The following is a 6114-nucleotide window of genomic DNA, read 5'->3' as shown; positions in this document are numbered from 1 at the left end:
AAAGCAAACCTACATTTTGTACAGATTAAGGGCTGTTCAAAGCCACAGAATGACGGCAGTTTCTTTCTTTTCATCCCCCTTTTTCCCCTCCAACTCCTAAGTTGCCTGAGAGGAGATGCATTACACTTCAAAAGTACTGGCCTTCACTGCAAAAGCCAATCATTAAATAAAAACTCAGGGAAGAAATACACCTAATTACAGGCAGATAAATGCACATAATTCTCCTGTTACCACCCCCCCCCCCCCCTCCTGTAGAGCTCAGAAATGCTTCAAAAATACACAACGTCAACAGTTCGGAGGATTAAAACGTACACCAGCTCAAGCACTTTTCACTTTACACATCAAGGTCTCACCAGCTTGAAGAGGAGAGAAAACTATGTACAAAAAGCTAATTCCAGGGAGGACAGGAGCGGTGGTGGAGCGGGTGGAGGCGGTGGAGGCGATGGAGGCGGTGGGAGAAATGCCATCACTCGGGTCTTTGCAACGCAGACGGTGAGACCCGCTGCAATGTGGTGCGGCCGACTCATCTCATGCATTAATGGATTTACTACTGGCATGTCATTGTGGGTGAATGCTGTCACAGAGAACTGGGAGAGAGTAGGAGGATCCACATTCTTCATAAATGTTAACAAACTGGCTTTTGAGCATCTTTCCACTCATTGGTTCCAGACTGCAACTCTTTGTTTTGGATACGTAGCGATAGCTTCTAAAGAGACAGAGACACTGGACCAGTGCGCCACTTAGACTGTTTAAAAGTGACATTTCTGTGTGGCTTTCACATTAATCACTTCAGAATGTTGTTTTCCGCAGACATTGAGCTGCTTTTCTTCAACAACAAGAGATAAAAACACAGTGAAAGTAAACCTGTTTGCGTTTCTACTGCACCTTTCACCTGAGGACCAGCCCTCTGCTGATTCCCCCATCACCCATCACTCCTACCCCACCTGCTCATTTTCTTAAGATATTAGCCAATTTAATTACAGTTAAGAGCATTAAGGAGCAATTCTAAGTATAATTTGCAGTTCATGAACTGTTTTTGAAAATGACTCTTAATATAATTAACTCCTGTCATTAGGCCTAATCCCTGCAGGCCACAGAGGCAATGCTTCCGTTAAGAAATTGCATACATGCAACGCTACATTCATTCCTTTTCAACAGGAAGGTTGGACTGCAAAGGGTCGCCTCCTCAATGGACTAATTATCCAGTGAGAGAGCACAAAACAGTGCTAAGTCCATTAACGGCTGGGAGTCTCTCTAGCATGAATAATCATAAACCGACCCCCCCAAAAAGTAATTGGCCTGTTCAGAAGACAAAAATACAAGAGACAAAGGACACATGTAGTTCATTTTCTGGAGAATTTAGGGGGAAATGCCAGAAAAAGGAGGGCAAAGGGCAAGAAATCATGGATTTTTTATGACCACATTAACCCTGCGTAGAGTTGCTGTCTGCTCAGTCTCTGGTGAAGTATACCGCTTAATTAGAGCAGATATTTCCTTGTCGAAAATAGTGGGGGCCGACGTCTAATTAAATCAAGAGGACGGTGGCGTATTAGTGATGGGAACGCCCAGGCAGCCATCCACCATCGGCCATGATGCCTTCATAAAACATGCATGGCGCTCCCCGAGAAGAAGGCTCTGATTTACAGAAAGAGGAGGAAGAGGGTGAAGAGGTCTGGGCGGGGTGTGCCTCGTACCTTGACGGGTAAGCGATGGTTTGCTGAACGTCTCCTCTGATGAGGTTAAGGACGTGTCACTTTGTCTTCGGCCGAGCTTTAATCAGGCTCCAGCCGGCCCTCTGGCACGAGCCGAGGCTTCGCCGGCGTGTAACTGGCCGCTGATTTAGAATGATATGATTACACCTACACCGGCATGCTGCGAGGCGCTGTGAATTAGCCTCCCTGCTCGAGAAAATGTGTAATGAGCGATGTTCCCTGCACCCAGCTGGGGCCCCGCGGACTCAGCCATGAGCCGGCATCCGAATCAGCCGTCAGCCAAAAGGGCCGCTGTTGCCGGCGCATTAGAATCTGTGTTTGTGCATATCAAAAGACTTCCACAAACGCATCGGCAAAACATATAATCACTTTCCCCTCAGAGGGAGGCTGGCTGAGCGGCGGACGGCCTGACAGAGATCATTTCCTTTGAGTGTTGAAGGAAATCACGTCGCCGCGTGAAAGGCCTGCAGCCGGCGCCGGTTGTGTGTAATTGACGGGCTGAGCGGGAGGAAAGTCGAGACTGAAAGCACAGAAATGATCTAAATCATGTTGAAAACAGGTTGTTTTGGCGCCTCTGAGCTGAGGAAACGTCAACACGTGATCACTTACCTTTCTAAGATCTTTCACAGCGAGAAAGAACACGAATGCAGTGTTCATGCTCATGAAGGACCATGAGGACGTGGTGGCTAACACTCTCAGGATGAAAGAGAACAGGTGAAACAAGTTCAGAGGGAATTAAAGCCTGAGGTTGCGTTCCAAAGCTGTCAGGAAGCTGTTTGCATGCAGACTGTGGATGCATTTACCGTGTGTGGCGGCTCAGACTCTGCTTCTGCAGAGATCCTCCGCTGGAGTCCGTCTCCTCAGCACCGATGAACAACCAGAGGAAAGGGTTGACGTTCACACTTTGAAGAAGAGCAAGCAGGAGACACGCCCTCACTGACTCTGCTACACGAGGAAGAAGCTCTTCTCCTGTTCAATACTCACGCTGGCAGTGACGTCGTGTTCTTCCATCTCACAGCAGATCAGCTTTCCACTGAGGTCATGTGGACAAACCGGAGAATCCGCTGAGAAAAAAACTTTATTGAAATGATCAATTACTCTGAGTGTCAGCCAGCAGGGGGCTCATCAACAGCAACTATGTGAGCGGCTCATTGGCTTCTGGCCAAGCTTCAAAATAATACAAATATGCTTTCAATGCTCATTTAAACTGTTGACGAATGAGATTATCTTTGAGAAACCGCATCAATTTACACTAAAACTGACTCACACTGGCTAAACATGAACTTATACGACATGTAATGCATCCGTTGCTCTGCTGCTTGTGTCCGGCCCGTTTAAAGAGCAACCAAACGTTTCCTCGAGGAGATTTCCACAGCAGCAGAGAAGCTGCGTCTCTGTTTACTGTCCTCACATCTCTGCATGGTGTTTGAACATTGCCATACCATGACTCCGCTGTGCCAAGCCTGGTGTTTCGGTGGTAGCGAGAGCATAAAACCATAAATGCAAATTAATAAAATTCCACACGGGGGTCTTTGCAGAGCTGTCCAGCATCACCACGGTGCACCGAGCCCCCTCCGACGGTGGGAGCATTGTTGTCTTTGTGGCGCTCTGCAGCTGCTGTATTCACTGGAAGAGGCAGCGATGGCTCTCTGGCCCCTCTGCCTCCCACTGTCACCTCCCACTGTCACCTCCCACTCTCACCTCCCACTCTCACCTCATATTGATGCATGATAATGCTGGGCAAAGCAATAAGTGGCAGGCAGAGTCTAAAAGTAATGCACATTAGGAGAGTTTCTTTTCTCGCCATCTTCTTCTTCCTCTTCCTCTCTTTTTTACCCTCCTCTGTAGCACTGCTGGCACCGCGCTGCACCACCTGCTCCGGGGCTCTTTTCGCTCCGGCCAGAACGAACAGCTGGCCGCTCTTCTGACGCTCTGATTGGCTAATCCCTGCTGGTCACTTGCGCTTCTCCTCCCTGCATGTCATTGAACTTTCTCTCTCCGGGTGCCAGGTCCGAGGAGCTCTCTCTCTCCCCCTCTCTCTCTCTCGTCTTCGCCCAGGCCGTCCTTCATGTGCCCTGTGAATGGTCCGCGTGGCGTATGGGGATATGTAAATAATTTAATGAGGTCAAAAGTGTGAGAGTCTCCTCTACTCTTGCCTCATGCACACCCTCCGTCGTGGAAAAAGACAATCATGCTAACAACACAAGTGTCCAATATGGACGAGGCCTCTACCTGATCGCACATGGTCATCGTTTGGGGAAAGGGTTTGCTTCCTTTCCAGGAGTGAGATGAGAAGATCAAGCTGGAGTTGAGCTTAGCTCACTTTAGCTCAGGGACAAGACCAGGAAGTGTCTTCTGAGAGTTTAGCTCGTCTAAGCAGGTGTGGAGAGACACCTGTGGGCTTCAGCTTCCCCACAGCATGCAGCGCCCTCTCTTCACCAGAGGTGAAACGACCTGAGCCGCTCTCATCTGTTCTCCGGTGCAGCTCCAACATGGAACTAGTCCACTTCAAATCCTCAGCTGCACCCAAACCTCAGACCTGCTTTCATTCACTGGCCTCCGACGTGTTCTGTCACGCTCTATCGCTCTTGTTTTCTGTATTGGAGCGAGATCTTTTCTTTCCCCTCACGTCTTCATGTTGCTGCTGATGATCCGTGCTCTGCCTCCCTCTTTCCACACTGTAACCCTCCTGGTTCCTACAGCGCTGACTCGACAACCGAGAGCCGGCGCGGCTTCACCGCATGCCGCACGGGACAGATGTCTTCTTTTTGTCTCTGCAGAGAAGAGGGATGAAGGCGAAGGAGGACGACGAAGAAGAGGAGTGTTTTTGATGCAAACAGGAAGCTTTTACTGCGACGTGTCTGTGGAGGTAGCGTGATGCACACGTAGCTTTGGTCTACACAAGGCCCAGCCGTGAATCACCAGAGCTCAGCTGTCCAAGACACACCACCAATCTGGCCCAGGCATACGGCTGCATGACACCCGCATGAACAACTGCTACACGCTCGTGTTGTTGTTTTTCCTCTCGTTTAAATGTCCTCCAACACTCCCAACACTCCAACACCGCTTCCCTTCAGAGCACATCCAAACACAAAGCACAGGAAAGAGGTCCGATCAGGTTCACACGTCGTAAAACATTATAAAAGTAATATTCTCTGTCTGCAAAGATCACTTTCTTTACTCTTTGTATGTCTACCTGCCTTTAAAGTGACTGGACCTGCGATTACGTGTTGCAGAGTTGGTTTAAATGGAGTTTGGACAATGAAACGAGGATGAGGAGGTTCAAAAGCTATTTAACTCTAGAATCAGATTTCAGCATCTGTTCATAAAAAAGAATTCCTTCATGTCTGTACCAATTTAAAAAATGACACACGCAGCGATACTTCAGTCTAAAGATATTATTGGGAAAAATTAAATCTAAAAAATCAATTCAGCGTCCTGATTGCGATTACAAGCCGTCCTCCTTTGAGCCCAGGCTAATGGTCTCAGACAGTATCGATCCGTGAATTGGATCAACATCAGTATCAACCAACATGTAAAGAGTGACGACGGGAATTCAAACAGACAACGAGGAGGGACGGCAGCAGAGTTCTCCGTCTCCCGCAGGTTCAACCTCTTCCTTTTTCACGCCTTTCTTCCACGTTGTCCTCTCCGTGATCTGATCGCCATCATCTCTACTCTCCTTCTCCCTCTCTGCCTCCACACACGCTCTGTGGTTGCAGGAATATTTCATCACATCCAGCTCCACCTTTGACCTCCCTTTTGGAAACCGGTGGATTGGAGCCTGTGTGCGAGTCGAACAGATAGAAGCAGAGGACGGCGGCGCTTTCTCTCAGTGGTGGCCATGTACTCCAGAGGATTCCCTCTGGACAGCGCGCTCCTTCTCCGCATGTGTAATTGTTCAGGCGGTTCACAGCACATTATCAAATTCATCAGCTAATCATTTAAGACCCGCTCTTTTATCCGCGAGATGGTCTGCGAATGATCCGACGGCACGCCGATCGATAGGAGAATCGGAATGTGCAAAGCGCGTTCTGATGTTTGGCACCGCTCAACCTCTGGCGCTTTCATCTGGTTCCTTTTGATGTTGCTCCTGATCTGCATAACGCAGAGTGGCTGACGGAGTCGAGCGTCTCCGCTGGAGTCCGCCTGTCAGGCCTCCGCCTGTCAGGCCTCCGCCTGTCAGGCCTCCGCAAAGTCTCCGGGTGAGATTTGGAGAGGGAGAAGTGTTGTAGGTGTCTGCAGCGATGAAGAGAGTCTGAGCATTGGTGTTAGATTTGATTCTGCTATTAGATTATTTGGTTCCTCTAAAAATAGTCCGAGGTGATGCATCCAGATGAACAAAAACATAAAACGATAGAAATCCTCATATTTGCTTCATAAATAACTTAATCAATTGTTT

Source organism: Melanostigma gelatinosum (genome assembly GCF_949748355.1).
Source record: "Melanostigma gelatinosum genome assembly, chromosome: 24".
Taxonomy (NCBI): domain Eukaryota; kingdom Metazoa; phylum Chordata; class Actinopteri; order Perciformes; family Zoarcidae; genus Melanostigma; species Melanostigma gelatinosum.
The sequence above is the reverse complement of the archived record's forward strand: the minus strand, read 5'-3'. Positions refer to the sequence as shown.